At 35.8% G+C, this 17,839-nt stretch overlaps 1 pseudogene; it reads left to right on the top strand.

Annotated features, from left to right (window-relative positions):
* Positions 1–898: 898 nt before the first annotated feature.
* LOC136388433 (trafficking protein particle complex subunit 4-like) lies at positions 899–5,055 on the top strand (annotated as a pseudogene).
* Positions 5,056–17,839: the final 12,784 nt, after the last annotated feature.

Below are 17,839 nucleotides of genomic sequence, written 5' to 3'. Positions count from 1 at the left end.
ATGTATATATTTGTTCTCATATATATGTATTTGTATGTATGTATATATATTAAAAGGGAGGGAAAAGGAAGAAAAAAAGAAAGAAGGGAAGAGAAGAAAGAAAGTATAGCAAAGTATTAAGAATTAATGACCCCCAAAAAAGGTATATGTATTTTTATTGTGTATTTTTTATAACTTTGCTGTATGTGTGAAATTTTTCAAAAAAAATTTGGGGGCAAAATAAGTTATTTTCTGATTTACCTAATTCATACATTCACTAACAAACTTTTGTCACGTAATAGACTTGATGGTGAGAAATGATTTGAGCTGCAAGAAGGCAGAGTCATGGAAAAAGAAGTGTAACATAGTTGGGCTGGGAGCTCAGGTTCAAATTCCATATGAGTATTGATCAGCTGGGAGGTCATGGTCAATAATTTCAACTTTCTGGCCACCAGAATGCTCTTCTTTTAAATGATAGAATTGAACCAAATGAGTTCAGAAGATAAATAATTCAGATTCAGTGATTCTCAGAGTCAGATGGATAGGAAAAAGAAAATCTTATGAAGAAATTGAAAGTAATTTAAAAATCATGTATGAGGCCTGACCTGTGGTGGCGCAGTGGATAAAGCATCGACCTGGAATGCTGAGGTCACCAGTTTGAAACCCCAGGCTTGCCTGGTCAAGGCACATATGGGAGTTGATGCTTCCTGCTCCTCCCCTGTTATCTCTATCTCTTCCTCTCTCTCTTTCTCTCTCTCTCTCTCTCTCTAATAAAAATGAATAACTAAAATCTAAAATAAAAGTTAAAAAAATGAAAATAAAAATCATGTATGATACTAAAAAATTATATAAGCCAGGCAATGGCAGGGCTGTTTGTTGCTTAATTGGCCAGACAACAATGATGCTTCTATTCTCCATTATGACTCCTCAAAGGAAAATCAAACACTGGACTTGGAGCATCACCAACCTCATTAAATTATTGCTACTAGCATTTGGTAGAGTACCTGGTGTTGATAGAATTTGTAAAGAAATCTCTAGCCAAAGAAACTAAGAAATTAATGATTGATGTGTTCAAAAATCTACATATGTAAGGAGGAACACTTTTTTTGTTTGTTTATTTGTTTTGTATTTTTCTGAACTGAGAAGTGGGGAAGAAGAGAGACTCCCAGATGCACCAGACCAGGATCCACCTGGCATGCCCACTAGGGGGTAGTGCTCTGTCCTCTGGGCCATTGTTCTGTTGCAACTGGAACCATTCTAGCACCTGAGTTGAGGCCATGGAGACATCTTCAGCACCCCGGCCAACTTTGCTCCAATGGAGCCTTGGTTGCAGGAGGGTAAGAGAGAGACAGAGATAAAGGAGAGGGGTAAGGGTGGAGAAGCAGATGGGCACGTCTACTGTGTGCCCTGGCTGGGAATTGAACCTGGAATTTCCACACACCTGGCTGATGCTCTACTGCTGAGCCAACCAGCAGAGTTGAGGAACACGTTTTATTGGATTGGAAAAGCACATCAGTTGTACATTCGCAAAAAGAAAGGATGAACTGCATTACTGTGAAAGGTATCAAAACAGTTTTCTTTTTTAACCCAATATGGAAACAATTTTTAACAGATTACAATATAAAACTAGTGGCTGAGGATTCTTCTTCTTCTTCTTCTTTTTTTTTTTTAAGTGAGAGGAGGGGAGATAGACAGACTCTTGCATATACCCAGACTAGGATCCACCTGGCAATACCTTATCATAATATTCAAACACCTGGTTTGAATATTATGATGATTTCTTTGTTATGTTCATTTCTTTCTATTTATCAAATTCAGTTTGGGGAAATTTGAAAAAAACTGGTTAAGACATTCTGAAAATGCTGTACTTACCATAAAGAAATATGGATAAAAGATATAAAAATGGGGAAGATACTGATTTACTTAAAACCACCAAATAGTAGCTCAAATACATCTATTTCCATATGAATGGAGCCTCAACACATATAGTCAAGTCCAAGCTTCTTTCCTGGGGCTTGAGGCCCTGCAACTCCAGTCTTATGTTTCATAGTGTGTATAAAATATGTACATTCTATTCTTGTTCAGCATCATACCCCTGAACCTCTAGTTTATTTTTCTATTAATATTTCCTGAGCCATACTGTCTCCTTATATTTGTGACTTGCAGAATTGTTTTTTTATCTTTATCTTTACTTCATGTAAGTGAGGTTATAATCTCCATGAAACTTTCCCCTAGGAGGCAGTATCGTGCAGTGCTTAGGAGGAACTTTTAAAGTCAGAAAAATGTGAGCTTTCTAGTTGTAGGAGTTTGTTACTAAATTTACTGAGCCCCAGGTTCTTCATTTAAAAATATTTTGAAATAACAATAGTGATTTTAACATAAAACTATTAATAAGATTAAATGAGATAATGTGCATACAACGTTTAACACAGAGCCTGTCCCAGAGCAAAACATTTCCTCTTCCTTCCTCTTTCTCCACAATTCCTTCCCTCTCACTGCTTGTACTACTGTCTGTAATTCCATAATATTTTATTTGTTTTGCATGGCACTTACCACATTTTGTCTACCTCACAATAAACTATGGATTCTGTTCACATCATTAGACTACAAATTTCTTGAGAACAAGAACTATATATTGCCCATATTTGTTTATCTCCAGAACAAAAACCAGTGGGTTATACAATACAGGTGCTAAATAAATATTCGTTTAAATGACTCAAATCATTGAATTCTTAACATAAACACTTTATCTTTTCTTTTGATATTAATGCAAATTCACCAAATCTTTATATTGATGCTAAATATTTTAAAGGGAATAGTAGAGTTATAGCAAGCTGACATAAAAGCAACTTATTTTTGAGGTTATTAAAAATTTTTATATATCCTTGATATTGTATACCTTAGTTCAAGTTACAACAAATTACAATGAGTGTTGGCTTTGTGCCCCATGGTTGAAATCATCTTATATCTGAAGAGCTATCTTTCAATTACTTATGAGATAGCCATCCTTTCATCCATTCACCACACATTCTGTCAAAATATAGAAAAAAATTATCTAGTAGGAAATCCCCGCATGACCATAATTTACTGATTTTTGTGAATTATCTTAAGAGCTTCTGATCAATTGGATAAATCTGGTGAAACACCTGTGTGATCTGTACTGTGAAAATAAATCTCCAGTGTTCTAGAACTCAGTTAAAAATGGCAATTAACAGAGAAGCCCACACAAAGTTATCTCAGAGATCAGCTTAGTCATCAAAAGATGCTTGCTCAGCCCTGGCTGGTTGGCTCAGTAGTAGAGCGTCAGCCTGGTGTGCAAGAGTCCCAGGTTCGATTCCTGGTCAGGGCACACAGGAGAAGCGCCCATCTGCTTCTCCATCCCTTCCCCTCTCCTTCCTCTGTATCTTTCTCTTCCCCTTCCGCAGCCAAGGCTCCATTGGAGCAAAGTTGGCCCGGGCACTGAGGATGGCTCCATGGCCTCTGCCTCAGGTGCTAGAATGGCCTTGGTTGCAACAGAGCAACATCCCAGATGGGCAGAGCATTGCCCCCTGGTGGGCATGCCGGGTGGATCCCGGTAGGGTGCATGTGGGAGTCTGTCTGACTGCCTCCCCGTTTCCAACTTCAGAAAAATACAAAAAAAAAAAAAAAAGATGCTTGCTCAGAGATGATATAGTTTATTTTCCAATAGGATCACTTATAATTTTTACAGTTTTCAGAAATAGAAACTTTTTAAAAGAGTCAGTATGATAGGAGTTACCTCTTTGTCATAAGCTGCTTTTTATATTTCTGACAAAAAGTTTGTGAATATACAATCCAGATTCACCACATGTTTCAGTCATATAGTACCACCCTCTTTTTCCCTCTACGGGCCCTCTACAATTTGCCGAGATAGTCGACTCATTTTGTTTTCCCTACACACATCATTCTTTTTCTACCACTCTACTTTTGCTCAGGTTGAACTCTCTGATCTTGAAAACTTGTTTCTTTTACTGCAGGCTTTTCTTTTCACCAATACAGTCTATGTTCTTTGAGACCCAGCTTTGGTCCAAGTGTCACTCATTCAACTCAAGTTTTATGACACTTCACCTGTTTTTTGTACTTCATGTTTCACTGAAGAGTAGTGTTTGCTCGTCCTCATACATATGCTTCGTTCTGCAGTATAAGCATGCTCAAATCGGTGATGTTGTTTCTTTACACCCCCTAGCTGAGGACTAGGAGCTGAATCAGAGTATATATCGTACTTCCAGGGCAAGCATGTAGTGAGAGGGCAGAGTGCGCGACTAGAAGGCTAGAGTATTCTGTGGATTCTGATCTAACTCAGAATAGAATTACAGATTTGGGTAACGTCTTATACAAATAGAACAATGTACAAAAATTGAGTATGAATTTGTTGTGTTTCACCTCTGTGCCTATGTTTCTGATTATGATTTTTCTTTTTCTTGAAGGTGAGAGTAAGAGCTGACACGACACAATATATAAATGACAGCAAAGACATAACTTCATAGTTTTATGTGGAGGAGCATAAAGAATAGCTGTACTTCAGTGGAATCCCTAGGGTGGGGCTTTGGTGACCCCTGCTTCATTTTTGAAGGGGGCCACATAGTGCTGGCCATCAATGGCATGGAGACAAATGGCAAGTATATCAGTGATAGAGAAAAGGTGCTGGAGTAGCTGGGCAGCCTTGCCAACTACCTACTGTCCGTTGAATTAGGCCAGCCCCACCTCACTTCCACTGAGAAGCTCATGCTGGCCTACACGTTCCACTTGCTATTCGATAGATAGCTCCCAGTTTCCTCCAGATCAGGATGGCACAGGCATTGAGATGCCAGAGAAAGACGTTCAAACTGCCCGGCTTCTAGACTCAGACAGGGATCAAGTTGGTGGTGTTGGCAGACCCTAGGCAAACTGCAGTAGATTCTCCCACTCCAAAAGATTTATGAAGTTTACTCAGACTTTGCCCTTAAGAATCCATTCTGCTCCCTGGAAATGCCCATCACGTGTGAGCTGTTTGACAAGGATCTAAAGGTAGCTCTGGAAGTGGGAGAGAAAGCTGGAACTTTTGGACCTGGGTCATAGGATGAACCTACAGTGGATCCTCCCACCAAGATTCTGAGAGATCCCAACAATCTGGGTAATGCACTCTAAAATGAGAGCATGCTGAGGCTTATCACAGGTACTGACCCTCAAACCTTAGTAACATGCTTTCTTCCCTCCTGAATCTATCATTTCTATGTTCCAACTCTGTTCAGATTTATTCATGGGAGAGGCAAGCCCATAATGACCGCATTCTTTTGATTTAAAAAAATCTGCATTTACAAAACAGGAAAAATAAATGGGAAGCCAAAGATAGATGATGTTAAGTTGCAAATAGGTTAGGCATTTATTAGATGAAACTTCCTTAAGATTTTAAAATTTTTTAACAAAAATAACTTTGTGTGTCATGGTTAAGTTAATAACAATATGATTAAAAAGAAAACACATTCAAAGCTCATTAGTACAGCTGTTTTATTTTGTATAATACTTTAGAAGTTATGTCTTTTGAATTTGTTAGAATTCTGTTAGTTGCCACAGTTCCTTTACAGTATTAATTAATTAGTTTTCTACAATAAAATCCCCCAAATTCCTAATGTAGGGAATACAAAACCTTTTAGTTTTTGCATTGTAAGTTCTCTTTTTTAATTATTAGATATGCTTTATAACAAAGACTCATTTTACTAGTCAACTAAAATAATTAAGGTTTGTAAATACTAATAAATGGACCAATGGATACTACCATAAAATTTGTATATTTTATTTGAATTTAATGTATTTATGTTATATTACATTAATTTAAACACTTTATATTAGTGTCAGAATAAAATACTACCAGTAGTAGAAATAACTTGAGAGGATTATACTTTTGAAAGAAGAGAACTGTACTGGGTGGACTTCATAATTATATAATTTTTCTCCTGAGCACAGTTGCACAGTCGATGTAGTACAGTTTGACTAAAACTCAGAAAGAGACGCATGGATTTTTGGCCTAAGCTGTCCGAGAATGGATTTTAGAGTTTCCCATAAAACCTAAATAGAGGAGGACTATCCAGGAAAGGAGAGAGAGCCACGGAGTGGGAAACCTCAAATTTGCATATTAACTCCCATGAAAGCTTTGGCTGAACTGAAAGTGTGTTTTTGATGATGGAGGGAACTTCAAGGAACCAGCAAAAAGCAACAGTTGAAAGGCAGCAAAGGCAGAATAAAGAAAGGTGTCTGGAGTTTGAGTCCACCCTTGTTAGAAGGCCTTGATAAAAAACTGACTTTCTATATAAGTCTTAGAATTACTGCATTATAAGCATAAAATATGTCAGGACCAAGGGATTCATTGAAAACTAGGAGGAAAAACCAAAAGATCTATCCTCTTTAAGTTCAAAGTTGTCAGGCAGTAATTTCTCTATAAAAAATCAACACTCTAAAACATATCATTCAGAATATCAAGTATATTATAAAAGTAATTAAATTGGTTAAAAAAATTAAAGGAATAAGGCACAACTCACCAGTATCAAGAATGAGAGAGGAGTATCACTGCTGATCTTGAAGATATTTTAAGGAAATATTATGAACAACTATATAAAATATATTTAACAATTTAGAATAAAGTTTCTTTAAAAATACTTACTAAAATTATAACCAAAAACATTTGTAGATAAATTTCTCAAAAAAATATAACAAAATTGATACAAAAAAATAGAAAATGTGAATTGCTCTATAACTAATGAAAGAAACTAAATTTATTTTTAAAACTGTACCAAAAAGAAAGCTCACATCAAGATTACTTCACTGGTGAATTTTATAAAATATTTAGAGATTGAATGATGGTTTTACACAATTGCTTTATAAAATAGAAAAGAGAACATGTTGCAAGTCCCTCATAAGAACAAAATTACCCTAAAATAGAAACCTGGCAAAGATAAGATAATAAGTAAGAATTATAGTTAAAAAGCCTTAATAAACAGAGATATATACATGTGTAAAAACTCATCAAACTATATAGTTAAAACACTTTTAATATGTACAATTTGAAAAGTTTATCAGCTGTAGAGCATTGCTATCATAAAGAATACATAGGCCCTGGCCGGTTGGCTCAGTGGTAGAGCGTCGGCCTGGTGTGCGGGGAACCCGGGTTCGATTCCCGGCCAGGGCACATAGGAGAAGCGCCCATTTGCTTCTCCACTCACCCTCCTTCCTCTCTGTCCCCCCCCCCCCCCCCCCCCCCCCCCCCCCCGCAGCCAAGGCTCCATTGGAGCAAAGACGGCCCGGGCGCTGGGGATGGCTCCTTGGCCTCTGCTCCAGGCGCTAGAGTGGCTCTGGTCGTGGCAGAGCGACCCCCCGGAGGGGCAGAGCGTCGCCCCTGGTGGGCGTGCTGGGTGGATCCCGTCGGGCGCATGCGGGAGTCTGTCTGACTGTCTATCCCCGTTTCCAGCTTCAGAAAAATACAAAAAAAAAAAAGAATACATAGTTAATAAACTAACTCAATATATTTTTATGTAATGGACATTTATATTGGTTTTGCATAAACAGTCTCTCAATTTTTATCCCTCATTTTTATTTGGTTCATGAGCTAGCAGAGAAAAAGACACCAAAAAAATGCCAAGTCTAATAGAAAAATATAAAAATAATTTAAATTTACAAAGTAAGTACCATAATATAATAATCAAGTTTTGGTACAAAGAATGGGGTAATCAACTTCAATAGGTTACTCAGTATAAAGGCTTTATTAGAACAAAGAATTCTTAAGTTAGGACTTAACGTTCATGTAACAGGTTTCTCATTTGTTTACAAAAAAATAAAGTGGAATGCATACGCATATATCTATTTATATATTATTAATATATGAATTGTTATATATAAAATGCCAAATATATATTTTTATATAAATATATAGTGTTTATATATATTTTACAGGTCTGTTAATTGAAAGAGCCATGACATCTCAATAGCAACAAGCCAGTATAGTTCTCGGATCTTGGTTTCCAATTATTCTCTAATAAAAGGAATCAGGATTTTTTAGAAAAAAAAATGTCTGATTCTAGAATTTGAACAGGATATAGATAAAATGAATCTGGAGCATCTTGTAGTTCTAGAAAGTTAGAAAGTGTTTTAAGAAAAGAAAGAAACAATAATGAGAAAATGTCAAAGTGACACAGGGACCAACTGAGAGAGCTCTCAATGACTAACTCTAAAACAATTAGAACCATAAATATAAAATAAATATTCATAATTCAATGTTGATATAAATGAATAAATAAATGAATGAATAAATAGGAGAAAAAACATAAAGCACCCATGCAGAAAAATCCTAAATAATTTATATATGTCCTCCACCCTAAAAGGTAAAATTAACTCCTCACTCTTTAAATGTGAGCTGCTTACAGCAATGTTCTTTTAAAGAGATATGGAAAGGAGCAAAAATAGATTAATTTTACAGTGAAGAAACCTATAAATACTACCTCAGCCAGGTGCTCAAGGTCAACATCTACAGTATAAGTCATATTAATAGTATGTACCCTTCATAAGATGAAAATCATCAACCTTGAGGTGATGGAAATGACACTTTACCTCTCTAGACTTCTTCCCAAGACCATATAATACTGGTCTGAACATCGGCAAAACATCAGAAAAGTATCAGTGGAGGTACATTTTACCAAATACCTCACCACTATGCCTCAAACTAAAAGCTATCAAAAACAAGAAAAGTGTGAGAAACTGTAACAGCCAAAAGGAACATAAGAAAACATGACAACCACATGCTATATAGAATCTTGCATGAGAATCTGGAATAGAAAAACAGACTGTAAGTAAAATTAAAGAAATCTGAATAAAAGATAAACTTTAGATAATATTAGTATATCTACAGTGGTCCGTTAATTGTAACAATGATACAATATTTACATTAGGTATTAATAATAAGAAAAATCAGGTTTGAGGTATGTGGAGACTCATTTTTTCTCTAAGTCTAAAGCTCTCCTAAAATAATTTCTTTAAAAAATCAAATATATAAATATATATAAAGGTATAGCTATATGAAATTTTAAGCAGTATTGTAGGACTAGTGGGTGTATTATGTCAAAGACAGTGATGGAAAATGGAGTTAGAAGAGTAAACACAGTGTTATTTTATTCCTTGTTGGTTCTACGTGCCATGCTAAATATCTAGACTTGATTTTCTACAGGAATTAATTAGACAATAATGTCACAAAAACAGAAATATGTAGGATAATGATATTGCTCCTCACACTGGCCATACAAGAAATGTGTGCCCTGATGCTTCTACGTACGAAGGCTAAATGAATTGGATCCTAGCTGTGTAGCTAAAGGAATCAAAATCCATCCAACATTCAACACATAGTTTTTGTTCTTGTCCTTGTTGTCATGTTTTGTTGTGTTGTGTTTAGTTCTTGTTGCTAGATGTTCTTGTTGCTAAATGTTTAAGATGCAGCAGTGAACTCAGAGTCCAAGCTCTGTTATTACCTTCAGTAAATGATAAAAGAGTTGAACTCGCAACTTCTGTCTAATAATTATTATAACTATTTATGATTTAGTTGAATATCTACTATGTGCTAGGCCTTCATACATATTTTTTTAACTTATTTTAGCAATCTGCTGAAGGTTATTTCTTTTATTTGGATAATGAGACTCAGGTTCATAAATGCTCAAATTCAAAACATAAGAGTTAAGAGGCCTCTTTATAAAGTGTGGAGACATTTTTATTTTTCGAAATTCCCATTTGGGAGAGCCCTTTATTATAATATTTTCTTTTGAAATAAGGTCTCTTTGAATTGAGAATGAGACTCCAACCTAGGCTTCAGTAATCAAAATAATGCCTAAACCTACCTTTTAAGCAAAGTAAGTCATTTTAACAGGAGGATACTTAGTTTTACTTGCAATGATATTGACTTTATCCATGCATGTTGAGGGGCAGAGTATCTGTATCATGCAAGAGAGAAAAACCAGCCAGGTGGGCTGGCCCACTGTGGGAGAACTGGTTAAAGCAAAGGACATGCACTGACACTAGAGGCCATTGTCTAAATACTTTTCTGAAAGATATACAGAAAGATATAAGTCTCTTAACTCCCACACAGAATATTCAGTAACTTGTGATTGCTTGCAATCGACATTGTGAGTCTGGATTCTTACAGGAGCTTGAAAGATGCAGAGTTCTGATGCAAGTGATTTTTATCATTAATACAGAAATAGTACATACAGATGCTGGAGTTTTGGGGCTACTGGAATTCCTGATTAAATTCTAAAGTACTTTTTTGCTGAGATTTATCCTGAGCAGAAATTGAAATATCAAGCAACAGTTCCAGAACTGGTGCTTCTGATATAAAATATTTTGTAATATAAGTCATCTGGCTTTTATGGTTTCTGAGAATAATATTTTCTTCATGCACACCCAAAACAGACATTTACAGTAATATTTCCAGATTTTACACTTTATTTTTAATCTGGATCTTGTGAAGCACTTATATCTTAATTTCCTGTGATATTTTCCTTGACATTTGAAAATGAAAGTATTTTAGACTTATTTTAAATTTATTTTATGACCATTAAATCAACTTTGGGAATACATTAACAACATATGCTTTGTGTCACATTAAATTTTTATCTTACTTAGGTAACCTGTTTTCTGCATATGTTCTAGAGTGTTACAGTTCTACATGAATTTTATTTTTTATTATTTTTTTTTTGTTTATTTTATTTCTGAAGCTGGAAACGGGGAGAGACAGTCAGACAGACTCCCGCATGCGCCCGACTGGGATCCACCCAGCACGCCCACCAGGGGCGAGGCTCTGCCCACCAGGGGGCGATGCTCTGCCCCTCCGGGGCGTCGCTCTGCCTCGACCAGAGCCACTCTAGCGCCTGGGGCAGAGGCCAAGGAGCCATCCCCAGCGCCCGGGCCATCTTTGCTCCAATGGAGCCTCGGCTGCGGGAGGGGAAGAGAGAGACAGAGAGGAAGGAGGGGGAGGGAGGTGGAGAAGCAAATGGGCGCTTCTCCTATGTGCCCTGGCCGGGAATCGAACCCGGGTCCCCCGCACGCCAGGCCGACGTTCTACCACTGAGCCAACCGGCCAGGGCCTACATGAATTTTATTAAATGCATTGGTAGCATCTCATGTGATTTCTGAGATTTATTTTTAATATTTTGACTAAAGTTATACTGACAGATTTCAAATAATGAGCTACCCTGCACTACCAGAATGAACACTACTTAAAATATTATTATTTCACTATATTGCTATTTGGTAGTATTTTATTTTAAAGATTGTGTTTTCAGAACAAGACAAGGCTGTTCTTCCACTCTTATTAAACATAGTTCTGGAAGTCTTAGCCAGAGAAACTGGGCTAGAGAAAGAAGTAAAAAGCATGCATACTAGGAAAGAAGAAGTAAAGGTATAATTTTTTGAAGATGACATAATCCTGTACATAGAAACCTCAAAGACTCCACCAAAAAACCTGTTAAAAATAAACATTAAAGTCACAAGATACAAAATTAATAATAAAAGTCTATTGCTTTCCTATATGTCAATGATGAAACATTGGAAAGTAAACCAAAAAAATTATTTCTTTTACAATTATAACAACAACAACAAAAACACCTAAGAATAAACTTAACAGAGAATGTGAAGGACCAATACAGTGGTCCCTCATCCATTGTGGGGATTAGGTTCCAGAACCCCTGTGATAGGCAAAAATTGGCAAAATATTGACCTTATATTTATTTTATTATTTATATATATTTTAAGGCTTTATATACTCTACCCACACTCTTATAAACCTTTCCCACACTTATTTTGCCACAAAACTTATTAAAATAATATATAAAAATACCTATATACCAAAAAGCCTTGTGATATAGCAAAAAATCTACAATACAAAATTTGATATATACAATTTAAAAATCCACGATACAGTGAGACTGTGAGAAGTGAACCACGATGTTGACTGTATCCTGAAAACTACAAAGCATTATTAAAAGAAATAGAAAAAGATACAATGAAATGGAAAAATATTCCATGTTTATAGATTGAAAGAATCAAATAGTAAAAATAGTCATACTGCCCCAAACAATATCAAATTTAATGTAATCCCCATCAAAATCTCAATGTTGTTTTTTAAATAAATAAAACAAAAAATTATCAGATTTGTATGGAACCATAAAAAAATCACAAATAGCCAAAGCAATCCTAAGAAAAAAGAATGAAGCCAGAGGTATCACACTACCTGACTTCAAATTATACTACAAAGCCATGATAATCAAAACAGCATGGTATTGGCAGAAAAACAGACATATGGACCAATGAAACAGAATCAAGAGCCCAGAAATAAAACCACATATGTATGGGCAAATCATCTTGGATAAAGAAGCCAAAAACACACAATGGGGAAAAGAAGGACCTCTTCCATATATGGTGCTGGGAAAATTGGAAAGCCACAAACAGAAGAATGAAACTTAACTACAGTTTGTCCCCCTGAACAATATTTAATCCAACAGAGATCAAAGACCTAAATATAAGCTAAAACAATAAATTATATGGAAGAAAACATAGGTACTAAACTCATGGACCTTGACCGTAAAGAACAATTTATGAATTTGACCCCAAAGGCAAATAATGTAAAGGCAAAAATAAATGAATGGGACTATATCAAACTAGAAAGCACAGCAAAAGAAAATGACAACAAAACACATAAACAACCAACTAAATGGGAGATGATGTTCGCAAACAACGAACAGCTCCAACAAGAAGTTAATATCCAAAATATATAAATAACTCATAAAGCTTAGCAAAAACAAGTCAACAATGCAATTAAAAAATGAGGAGAGGACCTGAACAACACTTCTCTCAAGAGGACATACAAATAGCCAACAGATATATGAAAAGATACTTATCTTCATGAGCTATTTGAGAAATGCAAATCAAAACTACAATGAGATACCATCTCACACCTGTTAGACTGGCTATCATCAACAAGACAGGTAATAACAAGTGTTGTAGAAGTTGTGGAGAAAAGGGAACCCTCATTCATTGCTGGTGGGAATGCTAATTAATACAACCATTATAGAAGAAAATATGGTGGTTCTTCAAAATATTAAGAATAGAACTACTATATGACCCAGAAATCCCTCTACTATCTACCCCCAAAACTCAAAAATATTGATAAGTAAAGACACATGCACTCCCATGTTCATTGCAGCATTATTCACAGTGGCCAAGACATGGAAACAACCAAAGTGTCCCTTGATAGAGGATTGGATAAAGAAGACATAGTATATATATATAATGGAATACTACTCAGCCATAAGAAATGATGACATAGTGACATTTCCAATAACATGGATGATGCTCTCGTTTCTCTTCAGATCGCATAAATCTTTCGCCTTTTACCAATAACATGGATGGAACTTGAGAACATTATACTGAGTGAAATAAGGAAATCAAGAAAAGCTAAGAGCTATATGATATTACACATATATTTTATATATAAAATGAGACTTATGGACATAGATAACAGTGAAGTGATGACCAGGGTTAGGGGGACTTGGAGGGAGTGGGTAGGGGGAAGGTTGTAAAGAGGGACAGAGGGACAAATATAAGGTGATGGAAAATTATTTGATTTTGGGTGATAAATACACAACATAATCAACAGTTGAAATGTTATAGCAACATTTACCTATGTACTCTTATTGATCAATGTCACCCTGTTAAGTTAAATTTTCTAAATAAAAATTTTAAAAAGAGGTTGCCCTTTTTACACAATGCAATTGATATATAGTTTTATTTTTGTACATTTGCTAGATATATAGTTTTGGTATTAAAATCATGCTGACTTCATAAATTAAATGGAGAGTGTCTAAGTCAGTATAGGTGAACTTATTCTGCATAAACAAACAGAACGTTTTGGTAGATCATAGCAATAAATCTGCAAATATTGACCCCACATTTTACTACATTACAGTATTATCTATGCTCTTGAAGTTTGTGTTTGTATGCGTAGGTGTGTGTGATTGTGTATGATTTAAGCATCTTAAGTTGGTCTGTGAGCTTTCTGTTGCATGGCCTTTGGGATAGTTTGTCTCATTTTGTGGAGAAATACCTACTTTTTTCTAAAACACAACTGTAGGCCACCTCTTTGCATATGAAGCCTGGCTTACCCATATGGGTGAAAATAACTTACTAAAGTTTTCTCTTGAAAAATGTCAATTTTGATTCCTATATACATGATAGTGTAAACCCATGGATCTCTTCTCAGACCACAAAGATAATGAGGCTACTTGATTGAGACTGAGATCTTTTTTTTTCCCCCCTGGATTTTTCTGAAGCCGGAAACGGGGAGAGACAGTCAGACAGACTCCCGCTTGCGCCCAACCAGGATCCACCCGGCACGCCCACCAGGGGGCGATGCTCTGCCCCTCCCGGGCATCGCTCTGTCGCAACCAGAACCACTCTAGCGCCTGGGGCAGAGGCCGAGGAGCCATCCCCAGCGCCTGGGCCATCTTTGCTCCAGTGGAGCCTCGACTGCGGGAGGGGAAGAGAGAGACAGAGAGGAAGGAGAGGGGGAGGGGTGGAGAAGCAGATGGGCGCTTCTCCTGTGTGCCCTGGGTGCCCTGGCCGGTTATCGAACCCGGGACTTCTGCACGCCAGGCCGACGCTCTACCACTGAGCCAACCGGCCAGGGCGAGACTGAGATCTTGATAGCATCTAAGACAATATTTGATGCCAGACTGGCTGGATGCAGTTCAGGCATCACCACTTACCTGCCATGTGCCTTTGAGCAAGTCTTAGTGAGACTGGGAATAGATTCTATCATTCAGCATAGAGTAAAAATAAGAATAGTAAAAATATCTCATTTTATGTTTTAGGCCTCATGAACCAGAAACATATCTGTGTCATAAAATCCTTAGGTCTGTAGTTCAAAGAAGATAATACACTTTTTGAAAAATAAATACTTCTCTCCGTTTTCCAACTCTATCAAAGAAAGTCTTCAATATGTTAAAGAAATTATACTTTGGATTTACATAGATGATAATAGAAAAATGTTCAATTAGGTATAGTCTGCTCATGAATTTATTGATTCAAAAAAATAAATATTTGGGGCTTATATACCAGGTTTTAATCTAGTGCCCCTAGAGACTTACATTCAAAACATGTAAGTTAATACCAGTTTCATAATGACCCATGTAATGCATTACCACCTGTATTCAATGGCAAGAAAAATAAATGCCTCTTCACATAAAAAGCACATTATAATTGAGTTTCCTTTGTATTTTGCTCATAGAAAATTTTGAAGCAAATAAGTTCTTTCAAGAATTAACTTATTCAGGTTACAAAGTGACACAACTTGGCTTCTAATAATCAAACTTATTTTGATTGTATTTTTAATTTTCTCATTTTACATTTTATTAACTGTATATCCTATCATAATTATTATAATAAAAAAGCTATTAGTAAAATAAATCAATAACATAATTCAGCTAAAAGGCATAGTGGTATCAAAATGAACATACAAGAATGAGGGTCCACTGATAAAATTGCTGATATTCGATGTCTTCCTTTTTCCTTACATATGTGTTATTAGGGTTGTTTTTCTTTAATATAATTATGTTAAAGTTTTGTGAACAGTGGTGTGATGATAACTGCATAGCCACCCGCATTGGGGGACTGAAAAGCACTTCTTTATAGCATTTGCTGATTTCAAGCCCTCAGCATGAAGTCACTAAGCACAGTGTTGGGATGAGATGCTCAAATAGCTCACTGGTTAATACAGTATTTTTGATGTAAATACTTTCAAGAGACAATAGATATAATAATAGATGTAAACAATCTCAAGAATATTGATAACACTAAAATGTAGTAAAAAAAATAGGAAATGATAAATTTCTAGATTTTATTTGCCTTGTCTTGATGGTACTTATTTGTGGGTTTTTTTAAATAAATTAATATTTAATGACAAGTGTTTTTAACCAGCTCACAAAATTCCTAAAGATTTCACAATCTGCACTCCTAGGTGACTAGGAATCATCCTACACAGTGGCCTATATGTAACACAGCTGTTTTAAATGCCTCCTGAATAACTATGTTTATACTTTTGCAAATATTGACCCAAATTTCCCAAACTGTGTTTTAGTTTGCTTTCAGAATGACTATTTCAGTTGTCAATTAGAGTAAGACTTCAGGACTTATCCCTTTCAAAGTATCAACCCCTCAATTTTTCTCTGCTCTTAAAGTGATTTAGAGAAGGTGAATTATCTATGGATAACTACCAACTTTGCATCTTGTGATGATTCTAAACAAACTGCAGTAATAGTGTTCCTGCTGCTTCCCACACAAGCCTGTGGAAACACAGCAAGCAATAAAGAAAATCCATCCCTAACCAGTGATAAGGATCCTTTTAAATTCTCCTAACCTTCTTTCAGGGGACCTGACAATTGGAAGAAAGGAAAGGGCAGAATAATTTTAAGTATAAGTGACAACAGTTATACAATGAATTGTTAGTGACTAAGCTTAGAGAGGGAGTGGGAGAAAGGGGTTCACTATTGGCCAAGTTCTGCCACTTTTACAGTTTTCCTTCAGGTTGGCTCCATACAATTCAAGTGCTCAAAAAAAAAAAAAAAAAAAAAAAAGGGAAGAAGGCTGTTGGAGATGGGTACCTGGCAGGGAGGCTGGTGGAATCATGTTAAAAGAAAGCTGCCCATTCATGTGAAGCTCAACTAGATTAATAGCTTTTTAAGGATGTGGTGAAAAGTGTTATCACATAAAACTTTCTAAACCGGGCTAACAGTGTTAGAAAATATGCTGTAGGGAACTGTTCAAATTTAGCAGGGGAAATTCTAAATGACCTAATAAGCCATTTCCTTCTCCAAATTCAATGGTACTATAATTTATGTATTTTGGCTCAATTAGAGTAGAAGGTCACATAAGGTTTTTAAATCCTGTATTTATTTTATGTCCACATAATGTCTGCTTTTAAACACTAAATATTTTCAATGCTAAAGCTTTCAGCATTACAAAAACAAAACTACTATTTACTATAAGGTTTGAAGCATTCATATGGTTCACTATTGCTTTTATTGACACTTATAATAAGGAGAATACAGATATAAGATTTATAGTTTGTAATGAAAGCACTTTAAAAATTATTGCTAAGAAATTGTGTAAGAAAAATATCCAGTTTTGCTTGATTGTTTTATTTTTAAACCAATTTTCTTTTAATAAAAACAATTATACACAAATGTCAGGTCAACAAAAGCAGAATAAAATGTAGAAATCCTCAGCTTCTTCATCTATGAAATGTGGAAAGAGTATCAGACTGACCTGTGGTGGCGCAGTGAATAAAGCATCGACCTGGAAATGCTGAGGTCGCCAGATCGAAACCCTGGGCTTGCCTGCTCAAGGCACATATGGGAGTTGATGCTTCCAGCTCCTCCCCCCCCCTCTCTGTCTCTGTCTCTCCTCTCTCTCTCTCTGTCTCTCCCTCTCCTCTCTAAAATGAATAAATAAAAAATTAAAATTAAAAAAAGAGTATCAAATGATCTCTAGGGTCTTTTCCAAGTGTAAATTATTATTACTAATAAAAATAAACCAAATAACATGTCAAAAATGCCATCAATGTGAATTATGATTTTCCTTGGAAACAATACAATCTAATAACAAACATCAAACCCATCTGAGTGCTATATCCCTTCTAGCTGCTGCCCCATTTCCCTCCTTTCCTTTCAACCAGAAACATAAAAATGTTACATACATTCCTTTTTTAAAAAATAAATCTACCACTAAATCATTTTTCAATTCACTATACAGTCTTTCTTCTGCTTTGCCATTCACT

The sequence above is a fragment of the Saccopteryx leptura genome, chromosome 1 (genome assembly GCF_036850995.1).
Source record: "Saccopteryx leptura isolate mSacLep1 chromosome 1, mSacLep1_pri_phased_curated, whole genome shotgun sequence".
In the NCBI taxonomy this organism is placed as follows: domain Eukaryota; kingdom Metazoa; phylum Chordata; class Mammalia; order Chiroptera; family Emballonuridae; genus Saccopteryx; species Saccopteryx leptura.
Note: the sequence above shows the minus strand (reverse complement) of the source record. Positions and strands in the feature narration are given on the sequence as shown.